The sequence below is a fragment of the Podarcis liolepis genome (genome assembly GCF_965112155.1).
Source record: "Podarcis liolepis genome assembly, chromosome: 8".
Lineage (NCBI taxonomy): Eukaryota > Metazoa > Chordata > Lepidosauria > Squamata > Lacertidae > Podarcis > Podarcis liolepis.
The window spans coordinates 53,139,999-53,158,214 of record NC_139560.1 but is presented as its reverse complement, the minus strand read 5'-3'; the positions used below and the strand labels follow the sequence as shown (position 1 = coordinate 53,158,214).

Genomic DNA, 18,216 nt, shown 5'->3' with positions numbered 1-18,216 from the left:
ATTACACAAACGGGATCCCCTAACACCATGTTCCCTGGCTCATGGTTATTCATTTGCCTTCTGCCTCACCAGTAGACTTTTCAATGAGACTTAATGCTGTTGATGGTAGTTGGCAGTGAATGGCAGAGCTCTATATCTGGTCCATGAGCCAGACATTATCCCCATCAAGGCCTCTTATCCACAGGCTACGCTCTTCAATGGTCCTGCTCTGTGCCCTCCAGCACTTTTGCCTGGCTAGAATATATCCTTGAACTGTGGCAATACCTTTTCTCTTCCTGGATGAGGCTAGATAGAGAGATGTACAGTGGTGCCCTGCAAGACGAATGCCTCGCAAGACGAAAAACTCGCTAGATGAAAGAGTTTTCCGTTTTTTGAGTTGTTCCGCAAGACAAATTTCCCTATGGGCTTGCTTCGCAAGACGAAACGTCTTGCAAGCTCTTGCGAGTTTGTTTCCTTTTTCTTAAATCCGCTAAGCCGTTAATAGCCGCAAAGCCGTTAATAGCCACTAATAGCCGTGCTTCGCAAGACAAAAAAACCGCAAGACGAAGAGACTCGCGGAACGGATTAATTTCATCTTGTGAGGCACCACTGTATCTGTGTGGTGTGGCTATATGTAGAAACTTCTGGTCTTGGTTCCCAAATGGCTTGGCTCCCGAACAAATGGGTTCCTGAACTCCACAAACCTAGAAGTAAGTGTTCCAGTTTGTGAACGTTTTTCAGAAGCTGAATATCTGACACGGCTTCCGATTGAGTGCAGGAAGCTCCTGCAGCCAATCAGAAGCCGCGCCTTGGTTTTCGAAGAGTTTCGGGAGTTGAACAGACTCCTGGAATGGATTAAGTTTGAGAACCAAGGTTCCACTACAGGAATGCGCCCCCCCCGCCCCCCCAAAAATAGGTTGCCCATGATATAATGAGTCCCCAAACAGATTCTCCACTCCTGGTATATGGGCTATAGTTCTTTCTCATGGGTTTCATAGAATTGTAGAGTTAGAAGGGACCATGAGGGTCATCTAGTCCAGCCCCCTGCAGTGCAGGAGTCTTTTGCTCAATGTGGAGTTTGAACCCATAAACCTGAGATTAAGTGTCTCGGCCCTCTTTTGAAGGATGGCATCCTTTGGGCTTCTGCAACAGGGGGTCAATGGGGTTAGAGTGTGAGGATAAAAGTGGAATGTTTGGAATGTGATGTGAATTTTGTTTTAATTTTATTAAAAACCAGGACTGAAGTAGCATTGACTACTTGAGGCTACATTTAGACAAAGAGAATTCTTATGCTTGGTAGCAAAGAAGGAAGGGGGAGATAATGGGGTGGGGGATAAAAGATGTAGTACCAAAAAAAGAGAGAGTCATACATCAAGGTGTACTCCAGTAAAGTTAGTGCTTTCTTACGAAGATAAAAATATGGGTACAGGAGGCAGGATGAAGTGCAGGTTGCAGAATATTTTTGCAGTGTTTTCAGTCAAATATGAAGTGGTGGATATTCTGCAAGAAATATATTTCTAGTTTGAAGGTATTTAGAATTCTTGGGGGTCTTTTCTCCTACCCGTTTCTTCAAGCAGGCTTTTTTTTTATTCATACTAACTTGATTTGACTTTTTAAATGAATATTTTGTGCTAGATCAAGGCATGTGTTTTTTGTGCAGTATCTTTCGGACTATAAGTTGTGAGCAGGAATTGTCTTATTTATTACTGCTTTTATCGATCTTATGCAAGCCTCTGTGGTGGTTCTTTCCACTGGGGAACAGGGTGGAAATACTTTGTATACCTGTATCTCTGCACATGCGCCTGCATAACGAACATGATGGTCAATTTGCATAACAATTTTTCTGCTATAAAATGACTTCAGTGTAGAATGATTTCATGGCAAAATCCATGTGTTATTGGGAATAGTTTTCCACATCATCCACTGTCAACAGGTCCTCATCAAGTCTTTGTAGCCTTGAAATACAGATCTATGTCCTGAAGCAATGAGCCTTAGTAGGAGACTATCTGCCAGCAATACAAGCCCCTTAATACAGATTTTTGCTGGCTTCCTCAAATCAACAATATAGTCAAAGCCTACTGCTTAAACTCTTTCCTTATCATACAGATATGTATCACATTCCACAAATATCACAGTCATACCATTATTTTTCAGAAGCAACATTAACACTGGTTATTACTGTCTTAATTTTGTGTAATAAAAATTTAAATCTAGTAGATTTGGTCCTCAAAGCAATGTATGCTGATCTTAATTAGCCTCATATTCTCATTTTTTCCATTTATGCTGTGTATGGGTTGGAAATTGCATTTGTTACCCTCTGCCGTTATAACATTTTTATGTTCTCTGACTCGTTTTTAAATAATTAGACTATTTGCTGCTATATTACACTTATGCATAATGACAGAAGAAGTACGTAATTAAAAGTTCCTCAATGGTAGTAAAGGAGTACTGATTTTATTAGGATACTTGTCTAATTTTCCAGACACTTACTTGGAAATACAAAGTATTTTCATGCAATATTTTAACAAAATACTTTCTTGAACATTTTGAACTCCAGTTTTGTACACGGGAGGCATGTTTACCTTTCTGGCATCACTATCACATTATCCATTTATTCAGGGTTGTGTTCCATTTTGTTTAAAAAGCCCAACCCCCCTCAGCAATATTCTCACTACTTTCCAGTCATGTGCTACTTTTTTCCTGAATCACCTGCATCTTAGCTGACCTGCAGATGGTATAGGTAAGGGGATCATACAAACCTGCTATGAAGATACTAATAGAAAGTAAGATATAAATCTATGAAATAATAAATACTATAAACATTCCATCAGCCATTGGCAAACAATGGATTGAATTCAACTGAGTCATACTCAAAGTAGATCTACAGAATCAATGGACGTTACTAACTCCAGTACATTGATTTTGTCAGATCTACCATGACAATGACTTAGCTGGATACAATGCACTCACACTAAGCTCTCAGAAAGGAGAAATGTTATTGCCTTGGCTCTTTGTACTATAAAATATTTAGCGAAGACAACAATATTTGACCCTCATTGACTGACGAAAGTGCTAAGTTATCTCATAGACAAGTTTTAGAACACAAATCAATTGCTATATTTGATAAAGTATATTTTTACTAGGTATCCTCAGAAAGCTTCTTATTCAGGATTAAGGCATTATCCATTGGACAAGTAAATATTTAATCCTCTGTGTTAGTGAATTTTTCCTTGTGAGTTATCAACCAACATAGACAGAAAAGTATTCATCAGCTTGGTCTGCTGAAAAGCAGTACAGCGGTACCTCGGTTTACGAACTTAATCCATTCCGGAAGTCGGTTCTTAAACCGAAACCGAAACCGTTCTTAAACCAAGGCGCACTTTCCCTAATGAGGCTTCCCACCGCCGGTGCCCTTCCACCATTCAGATAAAGTTCTCAAACCAAGACACTATTTCCAGTTTTGCGGAGTTTGTAAACTAAATAGTTCTTAAACCGAACTGTTCTTAACAGTACCCCTGTACTGCTGCCACTCATCACCAGGGCTGGTGCAAGGCATTTTGCTTTTTAAAGTGAAGGACAAGATGTTATCTTCAGCCTCATTCCATAAACAGAAACCAACCAGACTGGATGCTGAATCCTAACACTAGCAACAAGATTATTTAGATTTCCTTCCCACCATTCCTTCTAAAGGAGCCCAGGGAAGCATTCTGCACTGCACCTGAGGGCTTGTGCAGGACACAGAGCATATGGCATCTTCCAGCACAAGTGTACAGCCAGGGGTCTCAGAAGGAACAGCCAGGGAACTGCCACCACCTCCACATTGCCGCCTGAGGCAGTTATCTCATCGTGCCGAATGGTAGAACCAGCCCTGCCAATCACCTACTCCTTAATGAATATTGTTACACAGCACTCAAAATCTCTGCCAAGCAGTAGCAAGCTTCCATGAGGTTCCAGGCACTTACTCAGGGTTGTGTTTCCATTGGGAAATCAAGTCACAGCAGAGACTACTGTCTCTAAGAAATATGGTTTACTTTAAACATATTTACACCTAAAGCCTTCTGTGGAGGGGGTGCAAAACATTACACCCCAAGTGTCCCTCTTTGCTCCTCAGACATGGCACTCAGCCTCCTCCAGCCTTTGCTACATGGAGTTTTTCCCACTTCCTCCTGCTTGTTAACAGAACACCTTGTCAACACCCCCCTCACCCTGTGTAAAAGGACAATGTGTGTGTGTGTGACATCATGCTCTGTGTTGCCCAGACAACCTCCCTGCCCCTCAGTTACTTGTAGATGGCTTTTGAAATACAGTGGTACCTCAGGTTAAGAACTTAATTCGTTCTGGAGGTCCGTTCTTAACCTGAAACTGTTCTTAACCTGAGGTACCACTTTAGCTAATGGGGCCCCCCACTGCCGCTGCGCAATTTCTGTTCTCATCCTGAAGCAAAGTTCTTAACCCGAGGTACTATTTCTGAGTGACTCACACCTGCGGGAAACCTATCCAACGAGGTCCCAATAAATAGAGGTGTGCGCCAAGGCTGCATTTTGGCTCCACTCCTCTTCAACCTGTTTATTAGTGATATGAAGCTCTTTCTGAATGAGTCTCAAGCCAACATTCATGCCCCCCGCCTAGCCGATTTTCGCTGCCCTTTGCTCCTATACGCCGATGATGCAGCGATCCTTTCCTACTCTAGAGTCGGTTTATGCAGAGCTCTAAAGATTTTTGCGGCTTATTGCAAACTCAACCATCTGACAATTAATCATGGGAAATCTAAAGTCCTGGTCTTTACCAGGTCTCGGAAAACTTACAGCTGGAAATTAGATGGAGTCCAATTAGAACAGGTTTTCAAATTTAAATACCTGGGAGTCTTTTTTCACTACAACCTAAGCTGGAAGCCACAGATACAGTATTTACTAAACAAAGGGAAAACAATACTTTATGCTCTACTCCAATTTTTTGCGGCTGACGGAGCCTCCCACATCCCCTCTGCATTGAAGGTATACCACACAAAAGTGGTTTCCACCCTCTGCTATGCTGCCCCGCTCTGGGCCCCTGGGTCCAATTTAACATCGCTGGAGACATTGCAGAATCAGTTTCTCCGTCGCCTCCTGAAACTCCCCATGTGTGTGAGCAACGCAGCCATACGTCTGGAGTTAAGGATTGCAACATTGGAGACTGTCATCTGGAAGCGAGTCTTTGGCTATTGGCTGTCCAGCTGGCATAGGCTTCCCGACCATTACCTTTTTCAGTGCCTCTGGCGGGACGAATTTGTTAATCCGTGGGTAGGAAAAATCCATGCCAAACTTCTGAGCATCGGAATTTCCCCAGCGGACTCCCTAAAGATGAACTTACGCTCAGCTAAAAGCCTCATTGAGCAAAGATTAGCAGACATTGAAAATCAACACAACCTTGCCAGAGGTGGGGGTGTCTGCTCCCCCAGGTATCACGGAATAACCCCACCACTTGACCTTCCATCATACATGTCATCTCTTTCATCAGTACCACACCGACTTGCATTTATTCGTGCAAGGTTCAATGTCCTTCCATCGAACCTGCTGAGCCACAGATTTTCCAAGGGTTTGGTGTCTCCGCTATGCGTGTGTGATGGGAAAACTGTTGAATCTCTTCCACATATAATGTTCAACTGTCCCCTACATACCATAGCCAGGACTAAATTCCTGGGCCCTGCTTTACTGCGCTTGGTTAGCAGGCCTGTTGAGTCACACGCCGCACTGCTTTTGCAGGATACAGATCCTTCTGTTACTCTGCAGGTGGCGAGATTCCTGAATGCGGTTATCTCACACGCAAAAACCACCAAAAAACAACAACAACATCAAAATCTAATCGGACAGTTATGATGAGAGTGCATGTCGGATCTCGTCTTCAGTTTTCCTTTTCTGTGAACCGTCCCTTGGAGCTCTCCGGGCCACATCCTGTTACTTGGCTCTGCCCAATGACCCACCCTTGCATCGCAGTGCTCACCTTCTGTTGTCAGATATTTCGGTTTTTAAGCCTTTGTGCTTTTTTATGTTTGTACATATTTTATGGGCTAATAGCCGTAAATAAATAAATGAATGAATGAATGAATGAATTTCTGAGTTAGTGGAGTCTGCAGACTGAAGCGTCTGTAACCCGAGGTACCACTGTAGGTTAATGGCAGGGCTTGCATCTCCCTCTGCCCCTCTAGAATCTAGAGGGGGAATTCTGGCACTCAGGGATCTGGGGGATCCCTATTCTTCCACTAACCCATAGCACTATGAAGCAAGTACAGCCCATGATTCATAATACAGAAATTATTCAGCTACTTCCTTTAACAAATATATACATATTGAACAGATAAAATTCCTGACTCCTAGCTTTATATAGTTGGATTTGGAAGTGAAGAGGGGCACTTTGTGAGTGAAGAGGCCTCAGCAGCTCATTGCTGTATAAGTCCTTGCTTTACCACTTGCATTACTATTTGTAGGAAGGAAGGAAGGAAGGAAGGAAGGACTTATCCTGCTGGCTCTTCCACTTTTCTCCTCCTCCAGAGAGCCAGTATGGTGTAGTGGTTAAGAGCGGTAGTCTCGTAATCTGGTGAACCGGGTTCGCGTCTCCGCTCCTCCACATGCAGCTGCTGGGTGACCTTGGGCCAGTTGCACTTCTTTGAAGTCTCTCAGCCCCACTCACCTCACAGAGTGTTTGTTGTGGGGGAGGAAGGGAAAGGAGAATGTTAGCCGCTTTGAGACTCCTTAAAGGGAGTGAAAGGCGGGATATCAAATCCAAATCCAATCCAAACTCTCCTCCCAGACACCTCATATCTGTTTTTATGGATCAGGGTTTTTTTTTTAGTTTTGCACAGAGTAGGCTGCTGGATAGGGACTGATATTACAATATCCTTCAAAGATCTGAAGCCACTAAGATCTGTGTTGCACTGAGATTATATACATGTACAGTGGAAACTCAGATTGCAAACGTGATCCATATGGGAGGCACGTTCGCAACCCGCAGCGCTGCATCTGACGTGATTTGGCACTTCTGCGCATGCGCAAAGTGTGATTTAGTGCTTCTGAGCATGCATGAGCACCGAAACCTGGAAGTAACCCGTTCCGGTACTTCCGGGTTCAGCGCAGTCTGTAACCCGAAAACGCGCAACCCGCAGCGTTCGCAACCCGAGGTATGACGGTATATGCAATACGCATGTACCGGTATACTATGTACTGCCAATTTTTTTCCTTCTTTTTTTTTAAAGAACTGGGTTGGAGATGCAGCCTTAATGAAAAGGAAATGCATTCTATTGACTTAAGTAGATAAGGATTTTACCAAAATAAGCCAGATGATTTATTTCAAGTCATATTGGAATTCTTTGGTGAAGATGGCAATGTAACTAGTGTCTTTTAAGTCCCAGACACAGACTAAACACAGCTCACATTTTTCAATTTTAGACTGTTTCATCTGGCAGTACAGATCTCTGATTTCCACTACACTCAACTGATCAAGTAATAATTTTCTTCATTGTTACAGCAAATTTTCCACGTGATGCTCTAGATATTGTGAACAAAAGTCTTTCATTCTCTCTTTTGAATGTTTTCTGGGACACTGATAAATATATCTTTACAACACTGGGAATAAAGCATAAAGTAATACCAGTATCAAGCTGAGAAAAGTCGAATGCCCAATGTGTTGCTGTTTAGCTGGCAAAGAAATGCATAAAAGCCAATTTAATAGGAAGGTTCTTTCAAATGATTGAGTATTCAATTGTGCTGCATCCCCTTTCCCAACAGAGCGGTGTCAGCAATTGGTAATATCCACTCCTTCACATGCAGCCTCAATTTTGATACTTAATCCCGGAGCTGGTGGTGCTGTAAGCTTAAGCATAGAATTTGGAATTGTACTGGGTGCCTTAGGGAAAAGGCTGGCCTTTCATAAATGAGATGTGCATATACTAAGCAAAATATATCTGGGTAATGCCTGCAAATCCAGAAATGAATGTTTTGTTACCACACATTTTTATTTCCAAACTGAGTCAAAAAGGTGGCAATACCATCTTTGGGTCAATACTGATAAATGCCACAATGGAGAGTCCACAAAATGGCAAGAATATAATATTTTTCAAAGGAGAAACTGGTGCATTTTTTTCTGGAATGAAATAATCTGTATCCCACCATCTCCACCTTCATAACCTGAAGCATTGACCCGAAGCAATGTGTTTCAAGTAGGGCTGACCTTGTGACTTTTAACTCCACATTGCTTGGAGAATGGTTTTCTGCTGCCAGACAGAGGCATACCTAGGGCCCCTTGTGCCCTTGGCAAGAAGCAGTATTGGTGCCAACCTTAACAAACTGGATAACTGGGCCAAGTAACAAAACATATTTCAATAGGGACAGAAACTTGCAACTCCCTGCATTAAATTTTAAGTGATACAATCCAGAGGGCAGTAGTGGATCTCCAGATTTTCTTGGATTGATCAGATCCAGCCAGTATGGCCAATAGTGAAATCATGGCAGTTGTAGTCCAACACTTGGATGGCCACAAATTTCTCATCCCATCATGGAATCTACTACCTTAGAAGTGACATGTTGAGTCAGCCCTTAAATCTCTGCTTTTCAGTATGGTTGGGCAGTGGCTAAGCAACCAATGTGCAATGTTCATTCCTGGTTCTGCCAGATGCCATTGCTTTATTGCTCCTCTGCCTGCATTATCCAGCTGCTGCCTTTTCTGTTGTATTTAGAGTGTTGATTCATGGAGGTGTGGAGGGCATTCAACATAAACTGTGAATGAGGTTTTTCGGAAAAGCATGTCTACATATGCAAATTGCTAGATGAAGTTAATAAATGCATTGGCATCATACTTTGTTTATACGGGGAAAAATTTTTTTTACAAGCTCTCAAGAGAACTGTTTCATATCAAAGCTTCATTTGCATATGATACTTCACTGCTGTAGCATGAGAGGATGGGCAGAATGTTTGGAATGACGGAGTCTTTAAAGCAGCTTTATAAAGCATCACATGCACCAAGTTTAGTTCATACCCATAATTTTAGATTGCATTTAATTCACAGAAGAACCTGGCATGGGGCAATGTAGTGTGAGACTTTCCTACATAGCTTCTCCAAAGATAAAGCCAGCATTGTCCGCTACTAAAGGAAAAACGGCCAGAGGCATTTCTGTGTGAAAAGGAACACCACAGAGAAACTATTGACTCATGGGCACAAGTTTATTAACTTGCGATACGTGCCTGTTCTCCTTGGCATGGCAGGGTATATGTGCCCATGGTAAGGTAAGAGCAGCCATCCATACTGGGAATCCAGAGCTATATTCAGTTTAAGCATAGAGCTTTGCCAGAAGCCAAGATTGTGGTACTTTTGAGACTATTCAGCTTTGCAATATTCTCCTATAGTTCACTATTTTCTTATTAATTTGGGAATTAACATTTAGCTTGTAATTGTAATTGTCCTCTCCCCTCCACCCAGTACCCCAATCTTGCAAAATTCTGAGTGATTTCCAAGGAAGTGTGCTTAGAGTATCACACTTTCAACTATGACAGTATGCTTACCCATTTGTGTTACTGGGTTTTATCAGGAATTATGAGGAAAAAATATATCTCAAATTAATAATTCCATGGGCATGGTCCCTCAAGCCCCAGGGTTATGAAATTCAGCATGAGAATCGCTGTTGGCCAAGCTATCTTTTTCTTTCTTGTTATACTTCCATTTGGAGATTATTATTTTTCTTGAATTAGGGAGGCCTCCTGAACTCAGGATGGCCTTCATATGTCTCTCCTGGCCAAAATTTTTCATACGGTTTGCATACAATTCTTATTTTTAAGATTCCAATTCCATGTTTATTTTCCAAAGACTAATTTTCTTGTTAAACTCACTAAAATTTAATCCATATGTTTATAATGTGACCATTACCTAGTCTCAAAAAAGAACCCTGCAGCTGAAGGATCACATTAGAATTGGATCAAAGAGATTTTTTAGCGAGCATGAAATATGCAAAGAAAGAAGTGTCATCCCAGTAAAGCTCATTATGCAGAGAGAAATTGGCAACGTGAGACTTAACTGTTCAGAGGAAGCTGTTTAGACAATAACTCACTGAACATCCATTTGCCAGCTTGTATTGAAATGGCTAGGCATCTTCAGTTGGGCATTAGCATGTTTTGCTATTCAAGATAGGTAGCATTGAAGTCATGAAGAATAGGGTTGAAGAGAACCATCGTCTACTGCCTGTGATGTGTGCATGATTTATTTATGTGCAAGCCAGCACACAAAAATGATTTTCAAAGCTGAAAAGAAATATTACTTTAGCTTGAAATAGAAAAAAAGAGCAAGGCTTTTGAAAACCATCTATAAGGGTGGAATGGATCATAAATACACAGAGAAGTGTTAGTTCAGCTATAGTACTGCAAGATCAGTTTACCATTACTTTAGGACATTTTCATTGGCATTTTCTCTATATACTTAGTTTTCAGTTAAGCATTGCATTTAATTATTCAATCTAGTTGCTTTAATGTATATCTAAGGGTTCAGAGATATATTGTGAAGGCTGTATAATCAGGTGGTTCATTATACATTCTTGGTTGTTTATTAATTCATTTATTTAAAATAGTTCTTAACCACTCTTGATCAGGAGATTCATGGCCATGTACAAAAGTGTTTATCAAATTAATTCACACATCATATAAATAAAATTTGAAACCAAGAAAAACCCTTAATGAAATGAAACTAAAACAGAAGAGAGCTTAATTCAAGAAATCATATAAATTCTAAAGGGACTGAGGAAATAGGAACATCTTCACTAGGTGCCCAAAAGCTGGTAAGATCACGCCCCTTCCCCGGGGGGTAGCATTTGCGGGCATGCATCCAGGACCTCCCAGTGACCCGGCAGTGGGCGAAGAGATGCCGCCTACGTCATTAGGACTTCCAGCTACATCATGCCCCTGGCTGACCAGGTTAGCCAGGGGCGTAGCCAACACTGTTTAAACTGTGGTATGGCTGGGAGGCGACCTCCATTTGCTGCCTTGTCAGATATCCCAGCCTACCCACCCTCTTTTTATGAATTGCTTGACTTTGGCCTTGCTATGGACTAATGTCAGTCTCCTGGTTGTTGGGGCCAGGTAGGAATTTTTCCACTTGGCAAACAGGCACCAGCCATTTGGTTTTCGCTTAGTTGTAGCAATCATCACAACTTTGTAAGGTTAGGCACTGGGTAAAACTTGTTTGTGGGAGGGGAGGTTGTTGCCTCTGCCTGCCCCTCCTCGTTAAGGGTATCCCGTTAAAGGGATCTGGGGGTGTGGGTCCTGTCCGAAGCATGGGTGAGGGCTAGGGCCATGCCACAACCCCAACGGTGACCCTGGGGGTGCTCTTAATCGATGTATATCATAGGGCTCCCCCTATTGGTGGTTGACCCTTCAGAGACTTCCTGCAGACGGGCAGGAGTCAGGATATAGTCTGGCACCAGCCTTTCTCAACCTGTGGGTCCCCAGATGTTGTTGTACTACAACTCCCATCACCCCTAGCTAGCAAGGCCAGAGCTCAGAGATGATGGGAGTTGTAGTCCAACAACATCTGGGGACCCACAGGTTGAGAACCACTAAGCCAAACCGCTCACATCTGTAACTAATAAAGTTGTAGCCTAATTTATCCCAATTAACCCAATACTGTATATTTGTGTCTGTGTGTTTATTTTTGAGACTGCAGGGCGCAGGGCCTCACCACGCAACGTCAGCACCAGACATACCACTTTAAGGAGGGCATTCCAGAGTTGGGGCCCTGTCTTGTGAAAACATAGCGTGCCTTGAACAAAGAAGTACTTGGACCAGGAGCTCTTCAGAAGTTCTTAAGACAACAAGCATGCTGGCATGGGAAAGGGTGCTCCTTTAGGTATTTGTGTCGCAAGCCATTTAAAGCTTTAAAAACAACCACAAGCACCTTAAACTGGACCCAGGCATGCATAGGCAGACAACAGTGAGCTACTGTACAAGCACATGAGGGAAGCTGTTCTCTCACATACAAGTTGATCATCTGGCAGTGGAAGGTATTGTTAGAGATTTGAGGTAAACCCTAGAAATTAATAAATGCTAGGATTTGGGGTTCTTTGTGATATGAAGGGAGAATATAAGCTGCAATAGGATTGCTGGGCTGCCTTACACAAACAGTTCTGGTTGGCTGAGGGAAGGGCAGAGCTTGCTAGCATTACAGTAGAGAGCCATTGAGGGTCTTCAACAACTCCTTGTCCCAGGTGTGACCAGAGACCGGAGATTTGGAAGGTTGCCTGGATAACTTTTCTGGGGGAGGGCAAGGGGCTTCTGGGAAGAAGAAACAGGAAGAAAAGAGTAGCTCCATTTTGGTGAGGGTGAAGGAAAGACTTCTTGCACTGTTGTGGACCGTGCTGTAAGATCTGGACCATTTCGTGCAGATGGAATGTGTAAATAGGTGAATAAACCCTATTTCTTAAAGCATGACAGCCTCTGCCATGTCTTCTATTCTCAAAAGGGACACAGACCCTGTGTGGGCGCCTGAGATCCCATGTGCTCTTGCCACAGCTTGGCAGAGAGAGGGACAGGCGCCGGGCTTTTGTAAGAGTATTACAGTGGTACCTCAGGTTACATACGCTTCAGGTTACATACGCTTCAGGTTATAGACTCCACTAACCCAGAAATAGTACCTCGGGTTAAGAACTTTGCTTCAGGAAGAGAACAGAAATTGTGCTCCAGCGGTGCGGCGGCAGCAGGAGGCCCCATTAGCTAAAGTAGTGCTTCAAGTTAAGAACAGTTTCAGGTTAAGAACGGACCTCCAGAACGAATTAAGTACTTACCACTGTATACTGTAATGGTATCCTCTTGCATATGTAGTAGGATCATCCCATATAAACTGTTTCTTTGTGCAGATCACACACAAACAGCGCTAAGGCCATAATAAAAACACTTCAAACAGGATAGATTTCAGTTCTCTCTTGGTGACATACAGGTTGTTTCTCTTTACCCTTTACCCAAGTTTATGAAACTAGGGAGTTTCATGTCACATCTATCTATCTATCTATCTATCTATCTATCTATCTATCTATCTAGTCTTTCCTATTTTGGCCTGCAGGGGCAAGTTGGGTATTTTGCAGTAGAGAGCAAGCAATTGTGATAATTTTGTTGGTCCAATGTAATTGAGTTTTGGGGAAAATGATTCCTTGAATAAACAAAGAAATAAAGCACAAGCTGTTCTTTTTGTAGCAGCCATTTAGCTGCAGTCTCAGTTTATGTGTAGACCTTTTGTTTCTGGTTCTGGGAATAGCATATGGGCAATTCCTCTTACCCTTAGAGGTCAGATTCCATTATATGTGAGTGCCACATTACAAATTAACAAACAATGCCACTTGTGAGCGTTCACTACTCTTCTTTGTTAGTCATGCAGTGGATTTGCAGTGATGCTATTTCAGTTCTCTGGGATGATTGTTGTTTTGGCATGAACAATGGGAACGAGAGTCCGCAGCAGTTACTATAACATGTAAACAAAACTAAACAATTTACCAAGATTGTTACATAGTAAAACAGTGGGTTGCAGGGCTGGCCCACCCTTGAGGCAAGGTGAGGCGACTGCCTCAGATGGCAGGTTTCACTGGGGCAGCAAATTCCAATGTCAATGTTTCTTCCCTCTTGTTCCTGATATAGGTCTTCCCTCACTCCTTCTTCCCTAGCAGGGAAGGGGAAGTGCCATTTTGGGATCCACCTTAGGTACAAAAATGCTTTGGGCTGGCTCTGGTGGGTTTTATCAAATGCTGTGTAAGCAGAATTCCATTCATGCAACAGGACTGTCCCATCTTCTCACACCTCACATGCAAAAAAATCTGCCCCAGAGGATCCCTCCACCCTCTGTAGCAGATGTTGAGGATTCATGGGGCACTGCAAAGGAGAGGAGGGATAAATTTCATTGCACAAATAATGAAAGTGTGAGTGAAGCTGCAGTGTTGTATACAACCCACTATTTATTTATCATGCTATGTCATGTTAAGACACTGAAACCAAGCTTTGAAGGTACAAGTCCTCACATTGTTTGAAGGTTCACAAATACAGTAAGACCATGTCCCCAGGACATAACATCCTTGTAAGCTGTGGGTTCACTGTATGCCAATTTATTTATTTATTGCAAGAGTTTGTCCACACTTAACAAAGACCCGCACCCACAGCACTCCACAATGTAGCCAATAAGACTCCACAGGATGTGGAATCCTCATGAATAATTGCAGGAGGTAGATGCTTGTGTGTTTCTTCATCTGTGGGGTTTTGTTAATTTGGGCTGCTCCATGTGTAGCACCCAGTTTCCCCATTCTCAAAGGTAATCCAAGCGGTCAGCCTAATATACTAAGATGCACATATCCCCAGCCATGAACAGCTTTGAGTCAATCCAGCACATCTAATTAAGTCTAGAAGCTAACTGGTAGCTGCTGCCACAAACTCTAGACAATTAATTCACAAAGTGATTCTCAGTTGAGTGATAAACCAGAGGAGGGTGGAATCTCAAGAAAATATTAAGAGCAAGCAAGATAAGAAGTCTGTTTAAATCCCATTGAAGTTGATAATATTTAATGCAGCCTGTGTGCAGGACTGCATCCAAAGTGTCTTAAGCCACTTTTTAACTAGGCCTAGGGCTGTATTGCATATGTCAATATTGAACTAAGCCACATACTGCAGACCACAAATGGTTAAAGTGGCAGATACTATTATATTACCATCATAAGCCTCTGCATCTCGACTTACCTTGTCTTTTATAGCAGTAATTTTGGCAGTCAACTATAATTTGCAGATTATAAAACAACAATAAAAACCAGCTCGTCTGTGATAATTAGGGGAAGGAATTGCAGGACTCGTGCTGTCTTATGGCTCCAGCATTCTCTGTTGGATCTGGCTTCCAACCATGGGTCTGGTTGAATCATCATCTGACTGGCAGCTGACAAACAGAGCATTGCTTTAAGAACATGTGATTACAGTGCTCCTAATAAAATAGCCATTACTCACAAAGAAGTACAAAGGGGCTGTGACGGTTTCTGTTCTATCTTCTAGTACAAATGTCCTTTGCAGCTTCTGTTTTCGCTACAGGGCAGTAACTTCATGTCAACAAATACTCAGCCCTTACTATCTAAAATCTGCACTACATTAATATGTTAGTATTTCCACTCTCTTTGCATGGATGTAGTGTACTTTCCCATATTCAACTACTGTAATAGTTTTAAAAGTAAACCCTAGTTGGCAACAGGAACAGGGAACGCCTTTCTATTACAGTAACACTGAACTGATTTCATCATAACATCACTACTATTCCTTTGTATTCTTTTATCCAGAAACTGAACTGTGTTTTCTAAAACTTTTATTTAATTGTCTACAATCCAGACAGTGGCCCAGTTCATAACGCTAAGCCAACCCATGGTTTAGCACCAATGAGCAAATGTGTGGGCCCCTGGACAGATTGCAGCTGTTATGTTTCTCCAGACACTGCTGCTGTCACACTGTTGTGAGCTAAGCCATGATTTGACTCGGCATTATGTCTAAATCTGGGGGTTGTGGTTTATCTGCCCCAGGCAAACCAAAAGTGGTGGTGAGCCACAGAACCAACTTGGCTACAGCTTGGTGCTTGTCTGGAACAAGGTAAACCACAAGCCTGGAATCGGAGGCAACACTAAGTCAAACCATGGCTTAGCTCACAGCAGCAAGACTGGAGAAGGACCAAAATGGCCAGAGTCTTCTCTCCAGGAACCTGAGTGTTTCTTCATTTGAGGTAAGCGGTGGTTCGGCTTACTGCTACATGCAAACCAGGTCAGCCCAGATATTTTAATTTTTACATCCTTTGCACACCATACACACTTTTGAAATCCACTTTATATTCAAAAGTAGTTTGCCATGCAGTATAAAGGGAGTGCTACTGTTCAGTAAATATACCAAAAACCATATTGACCATACAGAAATAAACATTTCTTTGGATCCTGGCTATTATTTATAGAAAACAAGTACTCAAGGGAGAGATGATTGCAAATATATCCATACAGTGCTTTTTTTCTTAAAAAAATATTTTTAGGGGTATTCTCATTTTCCTACTCATATTGAAATACTGCCCCTTAATGAGGCCAAACGTAGATTCACAAAATGTTTAGGGGTATGTGTACCCCTGTGCCCCGCCCCAGAAAAAAGCACTGCATTCATTGCACAATTCCAGGCATGTCTACTCTAATAATTCGCACTGAGTACACTAGGTCCTAACTCCAAGGTAAGTTGGTGTAGGCTTGCAGCCTCACTCTGATAGGGCATAGCACAAAACAAGCTCATCAAAATGAAGAAAGTCAGAAACAAGGGAAAAGAAGTGAAGAAGCATACCCGTGCAAGGGGGAAGAAATGAGAGGAACAATTACTTTTATTACAATTTGTCCCTTATTACAATGTTATGAGATAGTTTGGATATTCTTTCCTCTTGCTTTATTTAATGGTGCTTCTTAGTTCCTTCTAAAAGGAAATGTCTGCTCCTGATATTCTTAACAACTTTCTCAAACAGTCTATTAGGGCATTTTCATACATAAGGCTAAAGAAGCCTACTTCAACAGTGGCTGGAATGTGAGTTGAAACCTATGTTGGTCAGAATCCTCACTGTCATTACAAATGCCTCTCTTCTACTATTTATCCTATATAATAATGAAAGGCGTAAAAACTATTTACACATCTTCTGTGGAAATACCGAGGGTGCTGCTTAGAAGAAAGCTGGCCCAGAATCTGAGGTCACCAAATACAATAAACTTAAAAAATAAATAAATCTTTGAATCATAGAAATGTAAAGTTAGAAGGGATGCCGAGGGTCATTTAGTGCAACACCCTGCAATGCAGTAATCTCAACTAAAGCATCCAGGCAAGATGGCCATCCAACCTTTACTTAAAAACCTCCCAAGAGAGTCCACCACCTGTCGTGGCAGTTTGTTCCACTGTCAAACAGCTCTTACTGTCAGAAAGTTTTTCCTGATGTTCAGTTGGAATCTCCTTTCTTGTAACTTGAATCCATTTGTTTGGGTCCTAGCCTCCAGAGCAGGAGAAAACAAGCTTGCTCATCCTCTGTGTGACAGCATTTTAGATATGGCTATCATATCTCCTCTGTCTTCTCTTTTGCATGTTCAGACCCAGAAACCTCCCCCTTAAATAAATTCACACTTGACTCAAATTTTGGTTTTTGGTTTTGGCAGAATTTAGGCCACAACTTTATTGATTACAGAAAGTGACTGGTTGCATAGGCTCTGATTCGACTAGCTCCCTGCCATACAGGTAAGCACTGACCCAGGTTCCAGCATAGGTCAGCCAAGGGTGAACACCTGGATAAGCGGAAAGCTGGGAACGGGCTAACTCTGCCACCCAAATGTCCCCCTGGACTCAGGCACAGGCACAACTCCCTCACAGGGGTTGTCCAAACCATCGACTCCCTGGATTCCTTTAGCGGAATACCCTTCACATAGGGATGGCGAGAGCGTTCTCCCATCCCTATCACCTGAACCAGAGCCTATCCGCAACCTTGAAAGTTGTGACGATTTGCTACGCGGCAGGCGAAACCCAAATAGCAACAGCCAATCAGCCAAGTGGGGAAAATTCCTGCCGTGCCCCTGTCCCAACAACAGACAACACACGATGGCACAGCAAGGTCAAACGCAAAGCCCTAAAAGTAGGGAGAGGTGAGCGGGTGTTCCTGATGCACGTGCCGAAAGAGGAAGCTCTGGGTCACGTACATGGGCATAAATAGGTCCCTCGAACTGTTTGGACTGTGTCCCATTGGCCAGATTACACCCAGCTTCGAGGGACCTACCAATCAGGTGTTGTGGCTGTCCAAACGTACCCACCCACAACACAGGGTGTCAGTTTTCCAGGTCTCACTGCAATACGTGCCCTCTTTAAGGGAGGACCCGATTTCCAGGCTAAGAATACCCAGCTCCTTAAACCATTTGTTAGAAGGCTTGGTTTCCACACTATTTATCATCTTAGTAGCCCTCCTCTGCACATATTCTAGCCTGTCAGTATCCTCCTTAAATTTTGGTGTCCAGAACTAGACAAGTGGTCTGATCAAGGCAGAATAGAGCGGGTCTATTAGTTCCCTGCTTTTGTTGATGCAGCCTAGAATAGCACTGGCTTTTTTCATTGCTGCTGCATCACACTGTCGACTCATGTTAAGTTTGTGGTCTATAAAGAGCCCTAGAATAGATTTATGTCAGGCTTACTGATCAGTAGTTACCTGGGTTTTCTCTCTCTCCCC

At 42.6% G+C, this 18,216-nt stretch overlaps 1 long non-coding RNA gene across 1 annotated transcript; it reads right to left on the bottom strand.

The window, feature by feature from the left end:
- Positions 1–7,348: 7,348 nt before the first annotated feature.
- Positions 7,349–15,022, bottom strand: LOC310713560. Its single transcript, XR_014529336.1, has 2 exons — positions 14,703–15,022; positions 7,349–13,847 (listed from the first exon to the last, which is right to left on the bottom strand). It is a non-coding gene; the product is annotated as an uncharacterized lncRNA (long non-coding RNA).
- Positions 15,023–18,216: the final 3,194 nt, after the last annotated feature.